Source organism: Peromyscus maniculatus, chromosome 22 (genome assembly GCF_049852395.1).
Source record: "Peromyscus maniculatus bairdii isolate BWxNUB_F1_BW_parent chromosome 22, HU_Pman_BW_mat_3.1, whole genome shotgun sequence".
NCBI classification, from domain to species: Eukaryota; Metazoa; Chordata; class Mammalia; order Rodentia; family Cricetidae; genus Peromyscus; species Peromyscus maniculatus.
The window spans coordinates 37,348,080-37,363,781 of NC_134873.1; the positions used below are offsets into that span (position 1 = coordinate 37,348,080).

The following is a 15,702-nucleotide window of genomic DNA, read 5'->3' on the forward strand; positions in this document are numbered from 1 at the left end:
GACCCCCTCAAAGTTCTATCCCTCACTTATTTGCAAACCTTTGCAACTCCAGGCAGAATTTGTTCACCTCTGGGTGAGCATGGCATTAAGTATGCCTCTGCCACAGTATTTCCAATTAAGAACATGATGGCCTCTCTCGGTCCCTCCTCAGAGTCGAGCCTATAGGGGACTAGGCTGAGCATTTTTTATCCTGTATCCTGTGATTCTTAGGCAGGTCAGTGTAGCTGAACTTGACTCCCCTCTTCCTCCATTATGCTTTGTTAGGGAGCTGGTAATTACCAAAATATGGCTCCTTCCCTGAGAACCAAAGGGAAATAGCCAAACAGGCAGCAGAGTACGCCTCTTCTATCTACTTTGCCTGAATTCATTGATCTCTCTCTCTCTCTCTCTCTCTCTCTCTCTCTCTCTCTCTCTCTCTCTCTCTCTCTCTCTCTCTCTCTCTCCCTCCCTCCCTCTCTCCCTCTCCCTCTCCCTCTTCCTCTTCCTCTTCCTCTTTCTCTCCTTCTCCCTCCGTCTCTGCTCCCACCCTTCCTGTCTCCCTCTCTTTCTCTCTCTGTGGCTTCCTTCTTTATGAGAATAATTTAGAAGAGAGAGAGAGAGAGAGAGAGAGAGAGAGAGAGAGAGAGAGAGAGAGAGAGAGAGTCAACAACTAGCCCACAATAATTTAACTATCCTCCTTATAATGACTCCACATTTTAGCTGTTTTAGGACTGGTTATACTTTAAGAACTTTCAGAAGCTAAATTCTTTAACGCAATATTGAAAGGAATGGGCTTCTGGTATATGGTCTTAGGAGTTGACATAGACACTGGTTTAACATTCTGAACATCTCCCCCTCCCCAAGCTCCACAAGGCAGATCCTGCAGGTAGAAAACCCCTTCTCCTTAGCCTGAGCTCTGCTGGGATAAGTAAAGTCAAGCCTGGGGACACAGTGAATTCTTGCCCCTAAACTTGCACACAGACCTGGAGCCAATGGTAGGGTGGAAACATGGTCATGCTCTGCTAGGAAGGTTCAGGTCCACATTAGCTCCGTGATCTCAGGAAGGTCACCTTCCTGGAAATCTGTTTCTCTAAGCACAAAGCTAATTGAAGCTTCTTTACCTGTGCTCGGGATTATTTTGAGGATCAAATAAGGAATTGGCATAGAAACCCTATCTTTGAAAGTTCTTTATCACAGAAGCAGAGAGCCTTTGGTACATCTGTGCAGAGGGATCTCATTGCCCCACGTATGCCCTGCTGCAACTTCTTTGCAAGAACAGTGGTTGTAATCGTAGATAACTAGAAAGCTCTGCCTGGCCCAAGGCCTGGTTTCCATACAGCAGGGCATGTCTGCAGCAAGAGCCATACATGTACTCATGTCTTCATTGTTTCTACTCATGTGCAGCTTTTAAGTCAAATTAATAGTGTATATAAGTCATGCTTGCAATCACAGCCCACAAAAGACAATAATTTATCTAGATTTTAAGGAAGGTTTTGCTGTGGCAAACAAGTTTTCCATCCAGTGACTCTTTGCAGGCATGTTGGCCTCGAACTCACAGAGATGCACCTGGATCTGCCTCCTGAGTGCTGGGATTAAAGGTGTGCACCACCCAAAGCATAAATTCTTAACCTAAGCTCATCAATAATGAGCGGCTATATGATCATTTTAGTCTGTTACACAAATACACACGAATATACTTTTATAGTAAAAATTTAAGTCATTAGGGTCATCTACAGGAAGAGGTAGGCATGACCCACCCTCGTTGGCAGGCTGCACATGTGTGTGTGACTCACAGATGCATGAGGGACAGCACTGGACGCTGGTTTGTGTGCTGTGCCTCAGCAGTGTTAGGCTATGGTTTGCGCTGCATCAACCTTGTCGTCGTCGTCTTGCTTGTTACACAGGGATCAGTTCTAGAATCATGTTTCAGCTAGAATTGTTGCATCGGTTCAGCACTCAAGATTTTTTTCTTTTATTATATGCAATACTGTAATGACAATTTTAACATGCATTTATGCACACGTGTGACTAAAACGTATTTGGTAGACACCAGGAGCTAAAATTGTGAAATCAGCACATGCATATTCAAAATTAGTGTACATGCTGCCAAATTCCTGACAAGGGTGTTCCATTTAGACCCGCTTAAACCTGCTTGAGAGTGCACTTGCCTGGCCTCTACCATACCCCATAGACAGGATAAAGCCTCTGATATCACATCCTAGGCACTAAGGGTCCTGGTTGCTCTGGCCACACCATTGTGGGCTCAAGAGTCCTTTTCTGCATCTGTACTGAGATTACCACAAGATGGAGACTGTGAATAGAGGTCTGCGGGACACATCTTAATCTAGCGGGCAGGTTACACATAGGATGTGTGTATATCTATAGATACCTACACACTGCACACTCTGAGCACTGGTGTCCTTCGTATTGTCAGTTGGAACGAGGTCCCTCACTAAATCAGGGCTTTGTTGTCAGCACCAATCCTACCCAGGGCCCAGGGAGGCTATTGTAATGTGCTCAATTCTGTCAACTTGACACAATCTAGAAAGCCCAGGTAAGGAACTGCCTAGATTGGGTTGTCCTGTGGGCATGTCTGTGAGGGATTTTCTTAATGGGATTAACTGAGTTAGAAAGATCTACCCAGAAGGTGTGTAGCACCATTTCATGGACTGTCACCTCTCTAGAGGGGGTGGGACCTGGGAGAATGGAGCCGATAAGTCTCATGCAACCGCCAACTTTATTCAGAGCCCCAGACAATTTATACTCTGAAAGTTAAGAGAAATCACATGAGTAAAGTTCTCATGAGTTCAAGCTGTAGACAATCACAAGGACAAGCTGCACGTGGCAAAAACATGTTTTTCCATGGAGGCATATAAAGGATACTTTAAACATTTAACTGAATAACAGCAGCAAGCAATAATGGGTAATCTGAAATAAACTCACTCTTATCCGCTACACATGGGAGGCGCACGCAAACACATTCCAAGAACAATTCCCTGTTTGGAAGAAAATGAGGTCACAAGACTCTTGTCTGGTATTTTGGAGTGTTTTCACAAGCCCTCAGAATTCTCCTCACACAAGTCCATTCCTGGACAGTGTTCTGACCATGGACTGAGCCCCGGACTGAACAAAGAGAAAGCAAAGTGAGCTCAGACGAGCACACGTGAGCTCATTCTCTCTCGGCTCTCGGCCGTGGATATGACTCGCAGCTTCAAGCTCTTGCCACTGTGAGTTCCTTGCTGTGATGGTCTCTGCATGGAAGTGTGAGCTGAACTAAGCCTCCTCTCACCCAAGAAGCTTTTGCTGGATATTTTGTGATGGCAATCAGAGAAAAATTAGTGTGGTGTGATGGGAAAATCTGCACATGGCAATGAGGTTTGGACTCTCTCAATTGCCCAAATGCATATCCACACTCAAAATATAGGATTTTGTGAGCAAATCTGAGAGTCCGAAGTTGATTTAGACTCTAATCACATGCAAAAAGGTGTGTGGCATTTAAAAATGGTAAAGAGAGTTTTGATATAGCTCTGCTTTCTCTGATGTCCTGTTGTTTCTCTTTAAGATGTTATCATCTATTACTTCTGTTGTCATGTGACTTCCTGGCTTATTATAGTCTTTATTTTCTGCAAAGGTTCCTTCCCTTCCCTTTTGAAAATCTGGAAGTGGACATACTTTGAATTTCATAGACATAAGAAAATGAATTATCTTCCCACAAGCTGTTCTAAAGCACAGAGTGTAAGTAAGCATGGGAGTGGGGCTCCTAACATATGGGTAACTTGGCATGAAGGGAAACACACCCTATGCCTGCAGGGAGGATGGTGAGCCAGAGAGTTCACACAAGTTGTTAGTAGAGGTCCCTCATGCTGCCCTAGAGTATGGTCCTTCTATCAGTAGATGCTCGGGGAGAGGAGGCAGAGACGTGTGTGCGAGTCATAGGGATGTGCCGTCAACCAGGGCTGCCCACCACAGGCAGCTGGGGCACGCTGCTTCCTGTCCACCATCTGGACTCCAGACGTGACCACGAAACTATAAGGAAGTCCTGTTGGAAATTGCCTTTCAGGTCCAGATGGTGCTGAGACACCAGTCTAGGAAAGCAAACCATGCTGAGGATAGAGTCCTTGGGCTGTATCTCATGAGGTCTCATCATTAACTCCACCTCATTCAGCGGAGGAGTCTACTCTTCGCTCGGCTGCGCGAGGGCTGGCAGGCAGTTGTCTGGCTCTTATTGTTCAGTGTTGCAAGCCCGAGGAAGATGTACTGTCAAAACATGTCCCTCATGTTTTAGCCTAGCTCATGCAGAACTTTGAAGAAGGAAAATTTCAAAAGCTAAAATGATTTCCACTGGAGTGGAAGTGATGCTGTGATGGTAGCTCACACACACTTTATCATAGACGAAGTTTCTTATACAAAAGCTGTTTGTGTTACGAGAATCCTTAGGCAAGCCAGACCTGCAGGGCTAAATGTGCACAAAGTCAGGTTCCGGTACCTGCTGAAGGGTCCTAGGAGTGGAGGCAAAGCAGGGAATACTTCCCACTAGGAGGGGCTCATCAATGCTGTCATTAGCAGGGCTCCTTTAGAAGCACTGTGAGGCAGAAAGCATTCCAGATTCCTAGTTCCTAATGCCATTCAACCAATGCTCAGAGCGTCAAATGTGTCTGAACCAAGCAAACAGGAGAAACGCCTTGAACCAGCATCTCTGTTTCCTGCAGGAAACAGCTTCCTGGCCAGCCATTCATGCCAAGTACACAGCAGGGCATCGGGGATTCTGGGGGAAAGTCTGAGGGGCTGTACTGGCTAGTTTTATGTCAACTTTGTACAAGCTAGAGCATCAGAGAGAAAGGAGCCTCAGTTGAGAAAATGCCCCCATAACATCCAGCTGTAGGCAAGCCTGTAGGGTATTTTCTCAATTAGTGATCAATGTGGGAGGGCCCAGCCCATTTTGGGTGGAGCCATCGCTGGGCTGTTGGCCCTGGGTTCTATAAGAAAGCGGGCTGAACACTCCATGATGAACAAGCCAGTAAGCAGCACCCCTCCCTGGCCTCTGCATCAGCTCCTGCCTCCAGGTTCCTGCCCTGCTTGAGTTCCTGTCCTGACTTCCTTTGATGATAAACAGTGATGTGGAAGCATAAGCTGAATAAACCATTTCCTCCCCAATTTGCTTTGCTCACACTGTTTCATCACAGCAATAGTGACCCTAACTAAGATAGATGCTAAAGGATAAATCTTAAATTTAGCCCTGTGCCGTGTGTGTTGGGTAGGGAAAGTGAACTTCAATGGTTCTGCCTTTCAGAAGGCTTCCCACCACTGCTGGCTCAGCCAGGTTCTATGATGCCGTCGTATCCTTGAAAAGAGCAGTGATGTCCCTTAAAAATCAGGAACCTCGAGTGTGTGTGCTAAGCACCTTCCCATAATCTGACCTTGAAAACAGATACCAGTTGCACAAAAGATCCAGGACCCAGACTGCAGAGATACCCCCTCCGCTGTTAAGAGCCAGAACCATGGATGGGGAGGCTCTGAACCCTGGCTGCTCTGTCTTGTAAGATTGAAGTTCTGAATTCTGAGCTGCAGTGGTCAGTGTCTAAGACCAAGGACGGAGAAGGTGTTGGTTCTTCTGGAGGAATGCCTGAGTAACCGGCTCCTGGAGGGGACTGATTGGTGGCATTTTGGATGTTTGCCACTGCCCCACTGCTGTGTATAAGTTACGTGTGCGAATGCACTGTAAATAAAGGAGCAGCCATTGTTGAGGAAACAGAAGTACTGCGTGCATTTGTATCATATGCATATGTATATACACATTGTGTGTGTGTGTGTGTGTGTGTGTGGTGTATCGTGTATCTGTGAGGGCAGGCATGTATTGGTATATGCATTTGTGTACCTGTGTATACGTTTGCATATGTGTGCATGTATGTACCTATGAGTATGTGTGTGCATGGGGACATTGTATTGTGCACATGTGTGTACATTTTCAAGCAGATCTGTATTTGAGTGTGCATGTGAGAGTATCTGTGCCTCTGCATGTGTGTGGGGGTATGTTAGTATGTATATTGTGAGATATGCATGTAACTGTGTATACATGAGTTAGTAGGTATATATAGGTATATGAGAGTATGTGCTGGCTTGTGAGTTGTGTAAGCATCTGTGCTTGTGTGCATGCTTGAGAGTGTTGAATACGATAGATAAGAGAAATCCATACTAAAGCACTAAAACTTAACATGTTTAGGCATGTAGCATAATCTTTGCAGACTAACAGCTCTAGACCTAGAATACAGCACCATTTATCATTCCAGTTTTCAGCCGGATTTGGGTGGTGGGTAATCTGGTGGCATTTCCAGATTGATCTGTCCTTTGCCTGGAGAATTTGCTCCAGCAATGCTTTACACACCAGCGTGTATTATGTAGGAGATGGTATTGGCCTCTTAGTCCTATGGCTGAGCACTCTGAATGCTGACTTATCTCCAGGTAGCCTGTGAGAAGTGGAGCGTAGTGTCTTTTAGAGGATTTATGGTAACGCTGCTGTGTGTGGCTGATGCAAACTGGAGAGCCCTGAGGGTCTCTTCATTCCCTGACACACTTCACTGCCGCCCATTAACACCTCTGCTGTTATTGCCATAGACTGGATTTAATGAGGCCTCTGAATTGGAGCTTAGCATCAGAAACAATGGCTTCACCAACCAGACACCTACCTCCCCAGCTCCCTCCCTCTGTTTCTCTTTCTCTTTCTCTTTCTCTTTCTCTCTCTCTCTCTCTCTCTCTCTCTCTCTCTCTCTCTCTCTCTCAAACGAATTCTTTCTTTGATGATATTCTTTGAAATAATCTAGGTATTTAAAAGTCAGAACCAAGACAATATTAGATAAAGTTAATAAGATATATTCTAAATTTCTACTCATGAAGATAATTTCTTTTGTTGTGTTAAAGATAAAGCATGGTGACATGTGGAAGTCTCCTGGGGCATCAGCAGACTATATTTTGTTATGAAGGGGCGGGGGGGACCTAGTTTCCAAGAAATTAACATATAAAATATTTTCACCTATTGCTTGGTTTCTTAATGTCATCAAAGTTGTGAGGAAGGGTAATAGTTACACAGAGTGCTTGGAATTGGTGTATTATGTGCACTTAGCTTTAGCCCAAACAGGGGCATGTATTTAAAATCAGGCAAATAATTTGGGTTTTAAAGTGAATCAACTAAATCACTTTTTTACATGTATTTATCTGTTCGTTTGTGGGGGGAGGAGTTGCCACAATGTACTTGTGGGAGTCAGTTCTCTCCTAGGAATCGAACTCCGGTCATCAAGCTCAGTGGTAAGTGCCTTTTAAGCACAGAGTCACCTCCCTGGACTTAAAAGTTTAAAAGTGGCTTAAAAATCAAGGATTCTAGAGACGTCGTCCTGTGGATGCCTCTTTCAACCCGGCTGTTTTAAGTGTCAGTGCCCATCTTTGCTTCCTGTCAGCAACCATGTCCTTCTTGCTGTTCTGTTCCTTAGGAGATGACTGCCAGGACGAATTGGTGACAATATCCAGCTGGCATTTCTGAGTCCTGTGGCGGGAGCCAACGGCACTGGTCCGAGGAGGACCCAGAGAGTGAACTCAGGTACCAAGTCTTTTCCCATTGGATGCTGTGCATTGCCCCTCAGAGCCTGTGGGGACAGAAATCGCACCACCCATTTCCCAGCACAGCCATTCCATGCACTCTTACAGAGCATTTGCTGTTAAATGGGATGGTGTATGCTGCTGTTCTTGATACTGAAGTTACACATGGGTGTCATGACGGGAGCCCATAGCACCCTGTGGGTGCTGTGAGGAGTCCTCGGGCCACGATGGTGAGAGGATAAGACCGTGTTTCCTTTAAAAAAAATCATTGCAAACAGGTTCCACATTCAAGCACAAGAAGCCATGTTTTGAGTTCACAAATTCTGGTCTAGAGGGTCAGATCAGGAGGGATGGTGGTGAGGAATGCTGTCAAGGGTTCACTGTCAGGTGTCAGAGCCAGAGGTTAGGGTGACCATAATGTGACCCAGACCTCAGAACCAGCCCAGCCTCCATCTCTGGGCATGTACAGTGTGGCCTTGCTTCAAAGCCTCTGGTACTGCATTCATGCCTCTCTGCTGGAGAAAAGGGATGCCAGTAAAGCGGCAGTTGTTCAGGATGCCCCGTGTGGAAAACTCTGGTCTACATGTTCAGGTTCACAGTGCAATAGTAATTTGTTTGTCTGCCAACTACCCCATTTGCCTGTCTGGTGATGGAACTCCAGTCCTACTCCATGGAGATGAGAGGCTGCGATTGACTCCCATATGCTGCAGCCTGGTGGGGCTGCCGTCTTTAAGAGCTTTGTGAACTGCAGGAATAGGTCACAGTCGTTTCTGTTATTTTCCCTTCTACACCCCACTCATTTCCCCTGAAGAAACCCAGTGTGTTCATTGGTTCAGCCTGGAAAAGCATTACGTTTAATTGTACATTTCCTTGTAGTTAAAAAAAGGGTGGAGGGGGTGGGGCAGGCACAACAACAAAACCCTGTTCAGGTTGAGTGTTAACTCATACTCAGCTTTAAAATCAGTTACATTTCTGATTTTTAGGTTCTGTCAGATATCATTGAGTTTAGTGATGAGGCAGCTTTGTGGACTATTTTTTTTTATCTAAGTAATATTTTAATGAATCTCTATTGAATTAGTATTTTTTTTTTTTTTTTTTTTTTTTTTTTTTTTTTTGGTTTTTCGAGACAGGGTTTCTCTGTGTAGCTTTGCGCCTTTCCTGGAACTCACTTGGTAGCCCAGGCTGGCCTCGAACTCACAGAGATCCACCTGGCTCTGCCTCCCGAGTGCTGGGATTAAAGGCGTGCGCCACCACTGCCCGGCACGAATTAGTATTTTTAAATGGAATAAAAGTTCCCATTTAAATGAAGATTATCAATGTAGTTTAATTAAAAGTGTTCAATACAAACCTCATTGGAAAGTAAACAAAGCATCAAAAAATAGATAGTTTTGAAAGAGCAGCCCATCTACATGGTAATGAACTTGGCCTTCTACAGGCTCACAGCCAGGGATGTCTTTTTGATTCTGCAAGATATATCTTGGGGAGGTAGAGCAAATTGAACTTGCTCAAAGAAGAAAACATCCTTGTGGTCCTTAAGGCCTCTAATCTCTCCCTGCCTTGTTCTCATGACCTTCCTATGACATCATGTGACTAGCTAAACAGACACTGAGTTAGCAGACCATCCTGGGTGTGAGGGCTCTTGGTTTCTAGACCCAGTCAGAAGCCCAACAAGTACCTGTATTTCACAAGGGTGGTGCCATTTGGTCCTCAGTGCCTGTGAACTGCCTCTCACGCTGGCTTTAGTGGTGACTGGAAGTGAAGTTCACAAATGGACTTTCAGAAAGGGCTGTAGAAGTAACCGTCTTATTCAATAAGAAACACAGAACCAATGCAAAGATGAAAGCCCAAGAGGTCAGAGCTAAGAGCCTTACCCTTCACTCAGCAGCTATCCTCTTCAGCCCAGAGAACTACTTTCTGTGTGTTTGTCTTTATAAAGACTTTCTGTTCTGCCTTCTCATTGGTTGTAAACCCAACCACATGACCGCCTCATCACTGCCTGTCTGTATAGACCTCCAGGTCTTCTTTGGTTGGTATTGAGATTAAAGGCGTGTGTCTCCATGCTGGCTGTATCCTTGAACACACAGAGATCTGCCTAGCTCTGCCTCCCAAGAGCTGGGATTAAAGGCGTGCACCACTACCGCCCAGCTTCTGCAATGGCTTGCTATTAGCTCTGACCCCCAGGCAACTTTATTTATTAACATACAAATAAAATCACATTTCAGTACAAATAAAATATCACCATAAAGGGCAGAGGACATGACCAGCTACACCGTGACTTCAGGAATTGTGGGGTGGAGTGATGTTTGTTTGTTATTTGGTTGGCTTGGTCTTTTGAGAAGGTCTTCTCCTCCTGTGGTCCTTAGATTTATGGTAATCCTTCCTCCAGCCCAGAAACAAAATGTCCGTGTTCATATGATCATGAACAAGACCACAGTCTGTGGGCGATTGTAGCACAGCTCAGGGTGACAGACTGTGTTGTTTAGGCACCAGTGCCATGGCTCAGATCTTAGGTCTCCCAAAGGCCTGTGTGTTGGAACCTCCAGCCTATGTGCTGTAGCAGGGCAGATCTTTCAAAAGCTGGGTCACTGGGAGTGTGTGCTATAAAGAGGTCCAATGAGTATAAGTGTGTGTTGAGCTTGCAGAGATTATGTGTCTGTACCATTTCCACTTTTGTACAAGTGTGTCTTCAGGTGGCATTCATGTTCATGTGTGTGTATGATTCATGTGCTCTACCTGAACAGTAAACATGATGCTACAGGTGTATGCCCTTATGAGGAGGGAAGAGCTCAAGCCCGTCCTTTTGCTCTATCGTGTCTTGACTGTGTGGTGAATGGACTTTCTCTTCCATTTGCTCCCATCATGACAAACCACCTCACTATAGAGCCAAAGCTAAGGGCCAGTCAGTCACCAACTGACATCTCCAGACTGTAACTAAAGAAAACCTTTCTTCTTTATAAGAAGACACATCTGGTGTTGTCTCTCATGATGGGGAATAAAATAACACAGTCAAAGAGTAAACGTTTTAGGGGCTGTGCCCTCAGAGTCTCTAAGGCTAGCAGTCACTGCCATTGTACAAAATGAGCCACAGACAGTACTAGACGAACCAGGCAGGGCTGATCCCAAGAAAACTCTATTTGCAAAATGATGACAAATGTGTCTGGATGGCAAGAAGGCAACGTCAGAAATGCTAACAATTCTGTTGGTGTCTGAGGTGGGTACCTCGTGTTATCCTCCCTTACAGACTCCAGAGTCCAATGTGTTGGGAGTATGTCCATCACAGGCTCTTTCTTGTTACAAGGCATGTGAGTCAGGTCCCAGCATGAGCCAGTAGCTGCTGTAAATTCCACAGTCTGTGGAAACCAAGCGGGCTTCAGGAAGCCTACAAAATCCACGGAGAGGAGTTTCTAGCATTTCCATGGCAACACCACTCTGCCTACCACCTTGAGATCCCCCAGGTGCGCGTCTCACTGCTGTAAAAGCAACTGACAAGAGCAAGGGAGCTCTTTATTTTGATCACAGCTCAGAGGAGCATGGATTATATGAAGAGAGATGGCATGCAGGCAGAAGTTGCATCTTGTCTGTAGTCAGGAAGCAGAGAATGAAGGAATTCAGTAGGCTCTCTCTTTTTCCTTTGTTATTCACACTGGGACCCTGGTGTAGCTTCTTCCACCATGAAATGTCTCTGGAAACTTCCTCACAGACATGCCCAGGGGTGTGTCTCCTAGGTGATTCCAAATCTTTTCAAGTGACAATGAGGATTAACCCTTACATAAGTGAAGCTAGCCCCCGTGACTCTGGAACCCAGGCAGGAGAATGGCCATATGAACCACACACCACACATGAGCAGAAGCCCAGAAAAGCTGGCAACACCTGTGCAAGTGGCCCTGGGACAGTGCAGGAGCCGGGCTGCGATGCAGGGCCGTATGAAGACTTGATGTAACACAGTTCACCCAGTCTGTTTTCCCAAGTGCTGTACGATAAGAAAACAAACAGAAAGAAAATAAAATGCCAGACACAAAAGAGAGTTATTTCAAATTCTCATGTATCACAAGCTTTATAAAAGGGTTTTAAATTCAGGAAGGACTTGATAGGATACTGTAGACTATTTTCAAAGGCTGTTTTATTGGGAATAAGGATTTGAAGCACGTTTTTGATGGAAACACAGATCACCAGCTGACTTCCCTGCTGAGGGGGTGGGGGTGGGGTCTGTGTGCAACACATCCTAGATTATTTCAGAACAGTTCCATGCAGCGCCTGAGTGGGGGAAACAACCTACGGGGCATGCTGCTGTCACTCTCCCACAAGAAGAAGGGGCTTCCAGACACAGGGCAGCACAACACCCTGCAGATATTTGGGTAGTGTATCCCAAGAAGCCAGACCAGGGAACTGACTTTTGCTTTTGCTTCATGTAATTTGAGCCTGAGTTGCCCCCATGCACAAAAGGATAATAGTCATTTATTGTTAGCAACAAAAAAAGTCTAAAGAGCACAAGGTTGATTCGTGAAACACAGACTGTAGTAGCCAGTTCCAGCCTCTGTGCTGTGTCTGAGATGAGGGTAGATGGAGGAGAACCTATGAGTCAGTCACCACCTGGTGCCCAGAGCTCTTGGAAGGCTGTTAGGGAGGTGAATCTGGTCACTACAGCTTCTATAAAGAAACATCTTGGAGGAAGCCTGCCTGTGGAGTGAGTAGCCCATACTGCATGCATCTCACACTCTGTCTTGCTTCTGTTATCCCAGCATTCCCAGGCCGAGGAGACCTGTGTAGAGCTTGGAGCTCCTGCAGGAAGAAACATGGCTTATCTGTGGTCTAGCCCTTAGTCTGTGGCTCACTCTATATGTCGGGTGGGTGATTGAGCTCAGCAATGAATGAATGATTTCACAGTGAGATAGCTGCTACTGTGAGTTCCTCACTAAGAGGAGCCGGTGGGATGACCACTGATGAACATCACTAGTGTGAATAGTAGGATACCAATCCTCTGACCGTCTCTGTAATAGATGTCTGTAGCAAAGGGCAAAGGGCAAAGGAGTCATATTTCTTACTCTCACCTTTCTCTGGGGTGTTTTCCTCACTTGCCCCCAAACCCCTAATTCCATTAGAACACAGTGTACCCCTTAATGTGAGGCTTGACTTTCTCTCTCCACCTGGAGCCTCCTGGAACCATCATTACCTCCTAAGTGTGGCCTTGAGCATCTGCATAGGGTAGGTCCTGAGATCCGGACACACACCTGCTGATCCACTGACTGAAGTTCCCCTATTTCTTGAGTTTTTTGACTCACTGCTTTTTGCAGTAGTACATGAAGAGAGGGAAGGCTGTCTATAACTGAATTAAATAGATGGTTCTCTTCTTTTATAATAAAACATCTCTAGATAAATTATTTCAAAAGTCTCTCTCACACACAATTGTATGTCATGCATCTGTTTGGTGTCTTCAAGCCAGCATGGTATACAAGATATTAGACAGGAAAATGGAACCAAAATTCTGCTGAAGAGCTGTTGATGATAAACCATGGAGTGGGAGGGGGTTTTAATGTATACATTAAAAAGCTAACCACACTATGGGGGAAAAAAAAGAGTGTCTAAAGTGACAGGTAGAGTGTGTGCCCAAGCAGGAGAATGGGAATGTCTCTGGAGGCTACTCCATAGAAGACTCCATAGAAGAAGCCCAAATCCTGGGCTTACCCATCTTCCTGGCAGGTGCTAGGGAACCAGAGGGATGTAAAATAATTCTGTGGGAGCCAAGCAAAGGCGCTACCATGAGTTCATGTGTAGTTGTATAACAAGGAGAAGTTGTAGCTGAACTACAGCATGAGAGATAGGGATGAGAGCCTATGCAAAATAAATAAATAAATAAATAAATAAATAAATAAATAAATAAATAAATAAATAAAAACCTGGACAGGATCCAGGCAGACCAGCGCTCTCAGTGAGGGCATGAAATGTGTGATAAAAGATAAAGCTGTGATCTGGGAAGACCTAGGATAAAGAAGTGTTCAGAGAACTCACCATCCTGAGGGTGGGAGGAGCCTACCCTTACCTCTCACCACATCAGTTTGTATTGAAATAGTGGTAAGGTGCCATGTCACAGGGCGGTTAGCATTCCACACAGCGGTGCCTGAACCATGTAGCTCTATGGCTGCACACAGCCCAGGCCCTCTCATTGCTATTCATGAAGAACCAAGACACACAGGCTTTACCATAAAAGACTGAGGCAGAGCCACCCTGATTTATATCCATGCTGTGTGCTTAGCCTTTCCAATCAAAGTGCCTTCACTTACTTCGCAGCTGTGTCAAAAATGAAGCGGTGCGCTGTGAGCCACGGCAGGAGGATTTCAAGGACATTTTGTCAAAGAAAAATGCAAGATGCAGAAGAGAAGTAAAGGCTATGGCTGCACACATGTGTATATTTGCTTATATTTGCATAAAGCATCTAGTAGTGACAAAGAGCAAGCAGAAATGTGTGTGTGTGTGTGTGTGTTTCTGCAGACGATTCAGGATCCAGAGGGAAATTTCTCATTGTTTTTCTTCATTCATCGCTTGCTTTTTTACGTTTGAAACATGCAAATGCATCTCTTAGTCAAAACAAACTTTATAAGAAACCCAGAAGTGTTTTCAAGCAAGTCCCCTAATGTGCCCCTCAGACCCTCTGAGTTCACAGATGGGAGCAGCTCACTTTTCTCTGTAAGAAACCAGCAGAGCTCCTGAATGCTGAGTCTGGACTTGAACTCTGGCCCCAAAACAGGAGTCAAAGTGGCTCTCTCGGGGATCATCAGGCCACAGGGATGTCATCAGAATCCTGTTTGACACTGATTGTTGGTGTACAGACTCAAATTTATCTGAATGCAGGAATAAATTAAGGCATGGTGGTGATGGCCATGTTGTGGGATGAGGATAGAGGAATGTGGGAGAGGAGGGAGAAATAGGAGGGAAAGGAAGGGGGAGAGTGAGGGCAGGCTATGGAGGTAGAAAAGAGGGAGGGAGGAGAGGGAGAAAAAAGGGAGGGAGGGAAGCAGGAAAGGATGGAGGAAGGAAGATGGATGGATGGATGGGTGGATGGGTGGATGGAGGGTGGATGGATGGGTGGATGGGTGGATGGAGGGTGGATGGATGGGTAGGTGGATGGATGGATGTGTGGGTGGATGGGTGGATGGGTGGATGGGTGGATGGATGGGTGGGTAGATGGATGGGTGTGTAGATGGATGGGTGGATGGTTGGATGGATAGATATTGGTGAAATTATTAAGGCCACTCCACATAGTTAAAAGGGAGGTTTATTTAGTGGCAAAACTTACAAATGAAGGGATAGGTAGGTTGCAGGGTCTAGGAAAGACATAGCGTAGTCTGGCAGTGTTCTCTGAAGAACTCTTCTCGGTCTACCTCCAGCATCCAGGGTCCAGGAACCAAGAGCGGGTGGCACATCCAGATCTCGGGTCTTCAGAGCCCTCTCTTGGCCCTGCCTTGTAGGCGTGACAGTTACCGAAGCCTTAATGGGGGTTAGAACTTCCAGATCAAAGCTGGAATGGCTACCTACTACAGATGGATGGATGGATGGATGGGTGGGTGGGTGGGTGGGTGGGTGGATGGATGGATGGATGGATTGATGGCAGTAAGAAAGAAAAGGGGAAGTGGAGAGTAAATAAAAGGATGGGAGACATCATCTTGGCCAATAACACGTTTGCGATATGCATGGTTGCCTTCTCCGCAGCTCCCCCATCTCACACATGCTCTGATCCCTAAAACTCTAACTCACAACCCAATTTACAAAAATCTTCATTAGGAGATTACGTATTACATTATTCACTTACTTGATAATTGAGTGATAATCTTAAGGGCAGAGTCTTGACTCATTTAAATAAAGTGGTTTAAAATGTAACACTCAAGGAATAGCTGTGGAATGGGAGTGGCAACAATCACAGCAGAAATTCCTTAGGACACTAAAGGGAAAGGTACCTTGTAGCTTAGCTGTAGTTTACATAGTAAAGTAGCTATGGATGGACAGATGGACAGCTGGGGAGGTATGACACTGATCATGAATTTTATACATATATGTGTGTGTGTGCATTAAATTTCTTTTTGTTAAAGTAACACATAGATTATGTAGGGAAATAATCATCTTTCCCCCTTAGAGGACAAATAT

General features: G+C 45.4%; 1 protein-coding gene across 18 annotated transcripts in view; it reads left to right on the plus strand.

The window, feature by feature from the left end:
• Myt1l (myelin transcription factor 1 like) overlaps positions 1 to 15,702 on the plus strand; it is a 409,971-nt gene that overhangs the window by 115,155 nt on the left and 279,114 nt on the right. For all 18 annotated transcript variants that reach the window (XM_076559626.1, XM_076559627.1, XM_016008078.3 and 15 more), the window contains one exon: positions 7,461 to 7,567. The gene's annotated coding sequence lies outside the window, so the exon portion shown is untranslated. The remainder of the gene's footprint in view (positions 1 to 7,460; positions 7,568 to 15,702) is intronic.